The sequence below is a fragment of the Bufo bufo genome, chromosome 4 (genome assembly GCF_905171765.1).
Source record: "Bufo bufo chromosome 4, aBufBuf1.1, whole genome shotgun sequence".
NCBI classification, from domain to species: Eukaryota; Metazoa; Chordata; class Amphibia; order Anura; family Bufonidae; genus Bufo; species Bufo bufo.
This window is the reverse complement of record NC_053392.1, coordinates 434,595,866-434,608,095: the sequence shown is the minus strand read 5'-3', so window position 1 is coordinate 434,608,095 and position 12,230 is coordinate 434,595,866. Positions and strand designations below refer to the sequence as shown.

The 12,230-nt window shown below is 43.2% G+C and overlaps 1 protein-coding gene across 3 annotated transcripts in view; it reads left to right on the top strand.

The window, feature by feature from the left end:
- The window catches only part of SNX9 (sorting nexin 9), a 254,249-nt gene that overhangs the window by 230,044 nt on the left and 11,975 nt on the right, over positions 1-12,230 (top strand). The window lies entirely within an intron of this gene.

The window sequence follows — 12,230 nt, the reverse complement described above, 5'->3', positions numbered from 1 at the left end:
GCGATTTTCACGCAACCCCATTCACTTCTATGGGGCCTGCGTTGCGTGAAAAATGCAGAATATAGAGCAGGGGTACTCAACTGGCGGACCGTGGTCCAAATACGGACCGCGGCCGCCAGTTGTCCGGACCCCGGCCATCCTTCAGAGCGCTGCTCCTCTCCTGCACACTGTGCCATGCAGGAGGAGGAGCTTACCGGCGCACTTCCACCTGTCCCACAGCGCAGTGAGACAGGGCTTCCTCCACATGTAGCGCTCCTCCTCCTGCACACTCTGGCAGCTCTGCTCCATACAGCGGCGGGGCACAGGAGCTGATAGTTCTCAGCAGCGCAGGAGGAGTCTCTCCCTCCCCCCTGTGCTGCTGCTGTCCCCACCGCTGCCAATAAGAAGAGGCAGGAGGAGGAGGGGAGGGGCTGTGGCCACTGTGCCACCAATGAAGAAAACTGACCTGTATTACAAATACAGGAGGCGGGTGCTGGAATCAAATAGCCGGCACCCGACCTCTGTGACAGGGAGCTGCGATCAGCTGCAGTTGAGTTAACCCTTCAGGTGCGGTACCTGAGGGGTTAATTGTAGCTGATCGCAGCCCCCTGTCACAAACGTCGGGTGCCGGCTATTTGATTCCGGCACCCGCCTCCTGTATTTGTATAAGAAACATTGGTGGCGCAGTGCGCCCCCCCCCCCCCCCCCCCCTAGTATAAGAAACATTGGTGGCGCAGTGCGCCCCCCCCCCCCTTCCCCATTATAATAAACATTGGTGGCTCAGTGGGAAGTGCCAATGAGGGTTAAAAATAATAAAAGAAAATTAACTCACCTCCTCCAGTTCATCGCGTAACTGCCGGTCTCCAGTTCTTACTTCTTTCTTCAGGACCTGTGGTGACGTCACTGAGCTCATCACATGGCCCATTACCATGGTGATGGATCATGTGATGAGCTCAGTGATGTCACCACAGGTCCTGAAGAAAGAAGTAAGAACTGGAGACCGGCAGTTACGCGATCAACTGGAGGAGGTGAGTAAATTATTTTTTAACCCTCATTGGCACTGCCCACTGCACCACCAATGTTTATTATATTGGGGGGGGGTGCACTGCGCCACCAATGTTTATTATACTGGGGTGATGGGGGGGGGGGCGCACTGCGCCACCAATGTTTATTATTTTGAGGGGGGGCGCACTGCGCCACCAATGTTTATTATATTGGGGGGCACACTGCGCCACCAATGTTTATTATACTGGGGTAATGGGGGGGCACACTGCGCCACCAATGTTTATTATACTGGGGTGATGGGGGGGCACACTGCGCCACCAATGTTTATTATTTTGAGGGGGGCGCACTGCGCCACCAATGTTTATTATATTGGGGGGCACACTGCGCCACCAATGTTTATTATATTGGGGGGCACACTGCGCCACCAATGTTTATTATACTGGGGTAATGGGGGGGCACACTGCGCCACCAATGTTTCTTATACTGGGGTGATGGGGGGGCACACTGCGCCACCAATGTTTATTATTTTGAGGGGGGCGCACTGCGCCACCAATGTTTATTATATTGGGGGGCACACTGCACCACCAATGTTTATTATATTGAGGGGGGGCGCACTGCGCCACCAATGTTTATTATACTGGGGTGATGGGGGGGCACACTGCACCACCAATGTTTATTATACTGGGGTGATGGGGGGGCGCACTGCGCCACCAATGTTTATTATATTGAGGGGGGGGCGCACTGTGCCACCAATGTTTATTGTGATGGGGGGGTGCACTGCGCCACCAATGTTTATTATTTTGAGGGGGGGGCGCACTGCGCCACCAATGTTTATTATATTGAGGGGGCCGCCAGACGAAAAAGTCGGACATGTAGTACTTTTAATCTGGCGGCCTCTCACCGTGCTGCGCCGTAACTCTGCCCCCATCCCCATTATAGTCGATGGGCACAGAGCAGCGGCACGGCGAAGTAGTGGCAAGATGGATCTGACAGGGTGAGCAGCCTGTCGGATCCGTCCTGCTGCAAGTGTGAAAGTACCCTTACTAATGAGCGCTTCCATCATGGAACGCCCATTAGTACAGCCTTTACCTCCACCGCTACTTGTGCTAGTAAAAAAAAATATATATTACGGCAGTGTTTCCCAACCAGTGTGCCTCCAGCTGTTGCAAAACTACAACTCCCAGAATGCCTGGACAGCCTTTGGCTGTGCGGGCATGCTGGGAGTTGTAGTTTTGCAACAGCTGGAGGCACACTGGTTGGGAAACACTGTATTACGGTACCTCCACCTCCATTTGCTCACGCTGTGGAGAACACTCCCTGCTGACTAGAAGCTCAGGACAGGACCTACAAGACGCCATCACGTTAGAGCACCGGTCCTGAGCTTGCAGTCAGCAGCGAATGTTCACCGCAGCCAGGTGAATGCAAATTTTTTTATTTTTTTTGCAAAAGCAGAGAAGGGGGGCAATACTCTTACTGGGGGCACTAATGGGGACATTAATCTTACTGGGGCACTAATGTGGCCATTACTAATTCTGGGACTTACCCGGGGCGCTCCACTATAACGTCAGAGCGCCCCACGCGCATGTATCACATGATCGCATGGCATCTTTACTGTTGGCGTTCAGCTCGGACCTTCACCTGACTGCAGACCCTGGTATGTGGACCTTTAATAAAACTAGTTGAGTACCCCTGATATAGAGCATGCGTGAAAATCACCTCTCATGTGAACAGCCCCATAGAAATGAATGGATCGGTATTCAGTGCGGGTGCAATGTGTTCACCTCACGCATTGCATCCGCGCGGAATACTCGCCCGTGTGAAAGTGGCCTTATACCTATCCACAGTATAAAGAATAGGTGTCTAATCAGTCGGGGTCCAACTGGAACCAGGGGTGGATTAAGGCTACTTTCACACTAGCGTTCGGGGCTCCACTTGTGAGCTCCGTTTGAAGGGTCTCACAAGCGGCCCCGAACGCATCCGTACTGCCCCAATGCATTCTGAGTGGATGCGGATCCGCTCAGAATGCATCAGTCTGGCAGCGTTCAGCCTCCGCTCCGCTCAGCAAGCGGACACCCGAACGCTGCTTGCAGCGTTCGGGTGTCCGCCTGGCCGTGCGGAGGCAAACGGATCCGTCCAGACTTACAATGTAAGTCAATGGGGACGGATCCGTTTGAAGTTGACACAGTATGGCTCAATTTTCAAACGGATCCGCCCCCCATTGACTTTCATTGTAAAGTCTGGACGGATCCGTCTGAACTACTTTCACACTTAGAATTTTTTTTAAACTATAATGCAGACGGATCCGTTCTGAACGGATCCAAACTTCTGCATTATAGGAGCGGATCAGTCTGTGCAGACATCAGACGGACCCGCTCTGAACGCAAGTGTGAAAGTAGCCTAAGTGGTCTGAAGTTCCTGAACTGTTCCTCAAGTTTGGGTTTACTGCACAGTATACTGTACCCCCAAGCCGTACTGCTAAAGACATATTTACATTAACATTACATTCAGTGCTATCACACATACAGGAGAATACAGCACCACATACCTATTACATCCATTGCTGTCTCCTCTGATTTAGACATTGTCTTTCCTCATCTTCTCCATTGGAAGAAGACCACCATGATGACTTCTTTCAGCTACATTTAGTTTTCCACACAATACATTGTTAGGACTGCACTCCTTATCTGCAGTACTACAAATGTATTACTGTAAATAATAGTTCAAAATTGGGGTGAGAGTTTCCTTCTAAAGGCTATGTACTCGTTCAGGGGCAATTATTTTTTTATGATTGCATTTTACTCATTTTGGGCTTAAAATCATTTATTTAATTGTTCTTTATTACCAATATTCAGCAGCTTTGTCATATAGGGTAACTTCTGCCTAGCTGTGAGAATCATACTTTTATTTTCACTTTGTGCCGTCATCTAATAACCCTTATCTCTAAATTACTAATAGCTCAAAATACTTATTTAAGTCACATTCTTATCAGTAAGATAAGAACTGAGCTATAATGAGTGTTTATAGTGTCAGAGATAATGAGCTATCAGCTGAGTTGCTTGACGAAACATAGAGCATGCCACTAGAGAATCTCAAGACTGTACAGAGGAAGGGGTTTAACATTTTTAATAACCAATTGAGAAAAAAAATTTAGTTCAAAATGAATGAGTATGATGTAATAATTAAAAAAAACACCCCCAAAGGTGTCCATAGCCTTTAATGGTTTAACATGATTTAACCCCCTAAGGAAGAAGCCTATTTTGGCCTTAAGGTGCAGCCCCGTTTCTCAAATCTGACATACACTGCGTGCAGAATTATTAGGCAAATGAGTATTTTGACCACATCATCCTCTTTATGCATGTTGTCTTACTCCAAGCTGTATAGGCTCGAAAGCCTACTACCAATTAAGCATATTAGGTGATGTGCATCTCTGTAATGAGAAGGGGTGTGGTCTAATGACATCAACACCCTATATTAGGTGTGCATAATTATTAGGCAACTTCCTTTCCTTTGGCAAAATGGGTCAAAAGAAGGACTTGACAGGCTCAGAAAAGTCAAAAATAGTGAGATATCTTGCAGAGGGATGCAGCACTCTTAAAATTGCAAAGCTTCTGAAGCGTGATCATCGAACAATCAAGCGTTTCATTCAAAATAGTCAACAGGGTCGCAAGAAGCGTGTGGAAAAACCAAGGCGCAAAATAACTGCCCATGAACTGAGAAAAGTCAAGCGTGCAGCTGCCAAGATGCCACTTGCCACCAGTTTGGCCATATTTCAGAGCTGCAACATCACTGGAGTGCCCAAAAGCACAAGGTGTGCAATACTCAGAGACATGGCCAAGGTAAGAAAGGCTAAAAGACGACCACCACTGAACAAGACACACAAGCTGAAACGTCAAGACTGGGCCAAGAAATATCTCAAGACTGATTTTTCTAAGGTTTTATGGACTGATGAAATGAGAGTGAGTCTTGATGGGCCAGATGGATGGGCCCGTGGCTGGATTGGTAAAGGGCAGAGAGCTCCAGTCGGACTCAGACGCCAGCAAGGTGGAGATGGAGTACTGGTTTGGGCTGGTATCATCAAAGATGAGCTTGTGGGGCCTTTTCGGGTTGAGGATGGAGTCAAGCTCAACTCCCAGTCCTACTGCCAGTTTCTGGAAGACACCTTCTTCAAGCAGTGGTACAGGAAGAAGTCTGCATCCTTCAAGAAAAACATGATTTTCATGCAGGACAATGCTCCATCACACACGTCCAAGTACTCCACAGCGTGGCTGGCAAGAAAGGGTATAAAAGAAGAAAATCTAATGACATGGCCTCCTTGTTCACCTGATCTGAACCCCATTGAGAACCTGTGGTCCATCATCAAATGTGAGATTTACAAGGAGGGAAAACAGTACACCTCTCTGAACAGTGTCTGGGAGGCTGTGGTTGCTGCTGCATGCAATGTTGATGGTGAACAGATCAAAACACTGACAGAATCCATGGATGGCAGGCTTTTGAGTGTCCTTGCAAAGAAAGGTGGCTATATTGGTCACTGATTTGTTTTTGTTTTGTTTTTGAATGTCAGAAATGTATATTTGTGAATGTTGAGATGTTATATTGGTTTCACTGGTAAAAATAAATAATTGAAATGGGTATATATTTGTTTTTTGTTAAGTTGCCTAATAATTATGCACAGTAATAGTCACCTGCACACACAGATATCCCCCTAAAATAGCTAAAACTAAAAACAAACTAAAAACTACTTCCAAAAATATTCAGCTTTGATATTAATGAGTTTTTTGGGTTCATTGAGAACATGGTTGTTGTTCAATAACAAAATTAATCCTCAAAAATACAACTTGCCTAATAATTCTGCACTCCCTGTATGTCACTTTATGTAGTAGTAATCCATAAAGCTGAAAGTTTGGCACCCCACACCTCATTAGGTATAATTATACTGTATAATGACTAGAGATGAGCAAATTTCGTTTGGTGGTAAAAGGTTAATTGCGTTATGGATTCTATTACCACGGACCATAACGCAATTCTATGACGGAATGCCTTTAGAGGTATTCCGTTATTTATTCCGTCTTAATATAAGTCTATCGGCTGCAAAATGGATCCGTCCCATTTCCGTTATGCAGGAGAGGACTCCCCTCTAAAGGCATTCTGTTATGCATTCCGTCATAAAATTGCGTTATGGTCCGTGGTAACGGAATCCATAACGCAGTTCACCTTTTACCATCAAACAAAGTGTTAACGAATTTCAAAATATGAAATTCGCTCAACTCTATTAATGACCTCAGAACTTACTGGCAAAGTCCTATAAACATTTACAATCCCCTGCTGAGTGCTCAGTGGTAGTCATGGTTGACAGCAAAAATCCACAGAAAAAAGAAGCTCATCCTGTAGTCACTGCTCCCTGTTCTTCTTGGGGCCTGTGCTACACTGTACGCCGTCAGAACTGTGCAGCCCAGTGCCTGGAGAAGAGCAGGGAGTGGGGAGGACTGCCAGTGCTAGAAGCGCTACATTCACCGCCCCCTGTGCTTTCTGCATACTAGTGAGCGTACTAATTTGTTTCTAAGGTGCACTGCCATGGAATAATATTTCTTATGAAGTGGAAAATACTATAATCTGTTACACAATTTGTCTTTGGTTTGGAAATACTCCAAATATGGTCATAAACTGCAGTTTGGGGATATAACAGTGTTTGTAAGGGAAGGAGCAGCATCTGGATTTTGTAACATGCAATTTAGTGAAGTGGATTTTAACCCCTTAAGGACACAGCCTTATTTCACCTTAAGGACCAGGCCATTTTTTGCAAATCTGACCAGTGTCACTTTAAGTGGTGATAACTTTAAAACGCTTTGACTTATCCAGGCCATTCTGAGATTGTTTTTTCGTCACATATTGTACTTCATGACACTGGTAAAATGAAGTCAAAAAAATTATTTATTTTTTGCATAAAAAAATACCTAATTTACCAAAAATTTGGAAAAATTAGCAAATTTCAAAGTTTCTGTTTCTCTACTTCTGTAATACATAGTAATACCCCCAAAAATTGTGATGACTTACCATTCCCCATATGTCTACTTCATGTTTGAATTATTTTGGGAATGATATTTTATTTTTTGGGGATGTTACAAGGCTTAGAAGTTTAGAAGCAAATCTTGAAATTTTTCAGAAATTTACAAAAACCCAATTTTTAGGGACCACTACAGCTCTGAAGTCACTTTGCGAGGCTTACATAATAGAAACCACCCAAAAATGACCCCATTCTATAAACTACACCCCTCAAGGTATTCAAAACTGATTTGACAAACTTCGTTAACCCTTTAGGTGTTGCACAAAAGTTATTGGCAAATGGGGATAAAATTTGACAATTTCATTTTTTTGCCTAATTTTCCATTTTAACCCATTTTTTACACTAACAAAGCAAGGGTTAACAGCCAAACAAGACTGTATCTTTATTGCCCTGACTCTGCCGTTTACAGAAACACCCAATATGTGGTTGTAAACTACTGTACGGCCACACAGCGGGGCATAGAGTGAAAGGTGCGCCGTTTGGTTTTTGGAAGGCAGATTTTGCTGGACTGTTTTTTTTGACACCATGTCCCATTTGAAGCCCCCTGATGCACCCCTAGAGTAGAAACTCCATAAAAGTGTCCCCATCTAAGAAACTACACCCCTCAAGGTATTCAAAACTGATTTTACAAACGTCGTTAACCCTTTAGGTGTTGCACAAGATTTAATGGAAAATAGAGATACAATTTCAAAATTTCACTTTTTTGGCAGATTTTCCATTTTAATATTTTTTTTCCAGTTACAAAGTAAGGGTTAACAGCCAAACAAAACTCATTATTTATGGCCCTGATTATGTAGTTTACAGAAACACCCCATATGTGATCGTAAAATGCTGTACGGTCACACGGCAGGGTGCATAAGGAAAAGAATGCCATACGGTTTTTGGAAGGCAGGTTTTGCTGGACTGTTTTTTTTGAAACCATGTCCCATTTGAAGCCCCCCTGATGCACCCCTAGAGTAGAAACTCCAGAAAAGTGACCCCATTTTAGAAACTACAGGATAGGGTGGCAGTTTTGTTGGTACTAGTTTAGGGTACATATGATTTTTGGTTGCTCTATATTACACTTTTTGTGCGGCAAGGTAACAAGAAATAGCTTTTTTGGCACCGTTTTTTTTTTTTGTTATTTACAACATTCATCTGACAGGTTAGATCATGTGGTAATTTCATAGAGCAGGTTGTCACGGACGCAGCGATACCTAATATGTATACAATTTTTTTAATTTATGTAAGTTTTACCCAATGATTTCATTTTTAAAACAAAAAAAAACTTTTAGTGTCTCCATAGTCTAAGAGCCATAGTTTTTTCACTTTTTGGGCGATTATCTTAAGTAGGGTCTCATTTTTTGCGGGATGAGATGATGGTTTGATTTGCACTATTTTGGGGTGCATATGACTTTTTGATCGCTTGCTATTACACTTTTTGTGACGTAAGATGACAAAAAATGGCTTTTTTTACACCGTTTTTATTTTTATTTTTTTACGGTGGTCACCTGAGGGGTTAGGTCATGTGATATTTTTATAGAGTCGGTCGATACGGACGCGGCGATACATAATATGTATACTTTTTTTAATTTATGTAAGTTTTACACAATGATTTCATTTTTGAAACAAAAAAAATGATGTTTTAGTGTTTCCATATTCTAAGAGCCATAGTTTTTTCAGTTTTTGGGCGATTATCTTAAGTAGGGTCTAATTTTTTGCGGGATGAGATGACGGTTTGATTGTTACAATTTTGGCGTACATGCGACTTTTTGATCACTTTTATTACCTTTTTTTGGGAAGTAAGGTGGGCAAAATTTCAATTTCATCATAGTTTTTTTATTTTTATGGCGTTCACCGTTCGGGTAAAGTAACATGACCGTTTTATAGATCAGGTCGTTACGGACGCGGCGATACCAAACATGTGTAGGGAATTTTATTTTTTTCATTTTTAATCAGTGATAAATGTGTTTTTTGATTTTTTCACTTTTTTTCACTTTTTTTACTTTTTTTTTTACCCAGACCCACTTGGTTTTTGAAGATCCAGTGGGTCTGATGTCTGTATAATACAGTACAGTACTCTATATAGGGTACTGCACTGTATTTTACTTACACTGAACAGATCTATGCCTTCAGCACAGATCTGTTCAGCACCATGGACAGCAGGACGCCTGAGAAGGCGTCCTGTTGCCATGGGAACCTTCCCCGTCTGCCACAACTTCACGGACGGGGAAGGTTCCCATGGCAACAGCAGCCCCCCCCCCCTGATCGGAGAGGGAGGGAGCTCCCTGAGCTGTTAACCTTTTCCATACAGCGATCCCGCCTGCCGCACCCGCAACCCCTCCCTGCACCTCCCACCGGGCTAAAATCATTCAGAGGTGCAGGGGGGGTAATAAATATATATTTTAGCCACACTAAAGCTTCTGATCGCCGCGGTCAGGGACCGCGGGGATCAAAAACTGCAGAAATCGCAACAAACCGCAGGTCTGAATTGATTTGAGCAGGAACCTTGTTCCGATCACAGCCGGGCGGCAGTGATCGGAACAACACATGACGTACCGGTACGTCATGTGTCCTTAAGGACTCGGGAAACATGCCGTACCGTCATGTGTCCTTAAGGGGTTAAGAGCCATAACTTTTAAAAAAATTTGTTGACATAGCTGTGTGAGGGCCTGTTTTTTGTGGAACAAACTGTCATTTTTTTGTTTTACTATTTTGAAGTACATATAACTTTTTGGATTTGGTTGATTGGATTGGCTCACCCTCTATTAGCATAGAATGGGTGCTCCCCCTAAAAAAGATATCCCCAATCTTTTAAAATGGTTTGATTGTTAAAATGGATGGATGAGAGGGGCACACCGACAACTAGAATCACAATGCAGACCAGCCAGTATGTGAATAAGCTATTTATTAGCAACTCAATAAAATAAAATAAAATGAGGATCCTCAAAAATCAATCATTTGAAACATACACTTTATAAAACATATAAAACCAAGGTGGTAGTATCGTAAGATACAACAATGACACTGATGGATAATAATGTTAGCTGATTGTAGCAGGTTTTTCTAGGAAACGATTCAGGTACGCAGGTCTATTGCGCAATGTCTCTCTTGTTACTAAAAGTTCAGGCTAAGCCGATATTTGCAAGTACATGTAGAGTCTTTGTGGTGTTAAATCTTCACAGCATATAACAAAGAATCTGCTGTTAAACTGTACTGTATATGGACACACTACTCACAGTTTCGGTGTAATGAGGCGGCCGATCACTTGTGCTTGGCGTGGCGTCCCACGTGGTACAGCACCGATGGTCTGATTTTGGATCCGCTTATTTGTACTGATGAGTAGATCTCCAGGACAATGCAAACAATAGGTATAGGCGCCGGGGTCAAGTGTTTGTCAAGACCCAATAAGTTATTCGGCGTTGCTGTGTGTCTTTTATCCAAACACAAGAAATCCTATGTTTTCTTCCTGTGCGCTGTGTGGAAGCGCTTCTGAAGATTCAAAGACGGTGCGCAGATAGCCTGCGGTTTCTTTCTTTCCTCGAGACTGTGTACACTGTACACAGTACACAGAAGCGCTGTACACAGTCTCGAGGAAAGAAAGAAACCGCAGGCTATCTGCGCACCGTCTTTGAATCTTCAGAAGCGCTTCCACACAGCGCACAGGAAGAAAACATAGGATTTCTTGTGTTTGGATAAAAGACACACAGCAACGCCGAATAACTTATTGGGTCTTGACAAACACTTGACCCCGGCGCCTATACCTATTGTTTGCATTGTCCTGGAGATCTACTCATCAGTACAAATAAGCGGATCCAAAATCAGACCATCGGTGCTGTACCACGTGGGACGCCACGCCAAGCACAAGTGATCGGCCGCCTCATTACACCGAAACTGTGAGTAGTGTGTCCATATACAGTACAGTTTAACAGCAGATTCTTTGTTATATGCTGTGAAGATTTAACACCACAAAGACTCTACATGTACTTGCAAATATCGGCTTAGCCTGAACTTTTAGTAACAAGAGAGACATTGCGCAATAGACCTGCGTACCTGAATCGTTTCCTAGAAAAACCTGCTACAATCAGCTAACATTATTATCCATCAGTGTCATTGTTGTATCTTACGATACTACCACCTTGGTTTTATATGTTTTATAAAGTGTATGTTTCAAATGATTGATTTTTGAGGATCCTCATTTTATTTTATTTTATTGAGTTGCTAATAAATAGCTTATTCACATACTGGCTGGTCTGCATTGTGATTCTAGTTGTCGGTGTGCCCCTCTCATCCATCCATTTTAACATATAACTTTTTGATTGCTTTTTTATCTTACTTGCAAGGTGAGGTGGGCAAAAATATCAATCCTGTCAATCCTGTTTTTTGTTTTTAGTTTTTATGTGGTTCATCATGCGATATATATGATGTGATATCTTTATTTTGTAAGTTGATACGACTATGCAGATACCGTATTTTTCTAGTTTTGCATCCTAAAATCAAATTTTTATTAAACACTTTATATTTTGCATTGCCATCTACTAACATCCAGAACATTTTTATTTTTCCTCCAATTGTGTGAGTTATTTCATTTTTGGGGGGGAGGTGAGGTGGGCAAAAATCGCAATTCTGTGTTTTTTTTATTTTTTATTTTGTTATAGGAAAGGATTACATAAAACTAAACTCGCGTCTCTAAAAGATATGGTTCGGGTATTCCTGGCAGTAAAGCTTGGCATTCAGTTCTTGTAGTCAATTTTCCTGGGAGCTGTCATTCAGCAACGCTCCACAGTCACAGACTACACCCTCCCACCCACCCCTACACACATATCTGGGTTGGTTTTAAAAAATTTCCCTGGGAAAACACAACCTGTATTTCCTTAGTCCAGTCAGATGGTTAACTGATAATGTTAGCAGATATGTCTTGCCCTCCAGCCAATCCATAACCCAGCAGGAGGCCATCAACTGGCCAATACGCTACAATTTAAAAATTAACTCTTTGAAACACCGAGCATGAATATAACAGTCGCTGTGCTGTTCTATATTGTAATCCGTCCAGTAGTTTTGTAGAAAAACGACTTTTATAATTATGCAAATTAACCCTGAAGGTGCCCAGAGGGGCGTTATGTTCCTCTTTGTGTGCCCAGTACCTACTGTGCCCAGTACCTACTGAGGGCTGCGCCAGTGCGATTTGCTGGAGACTGAGGGAAGA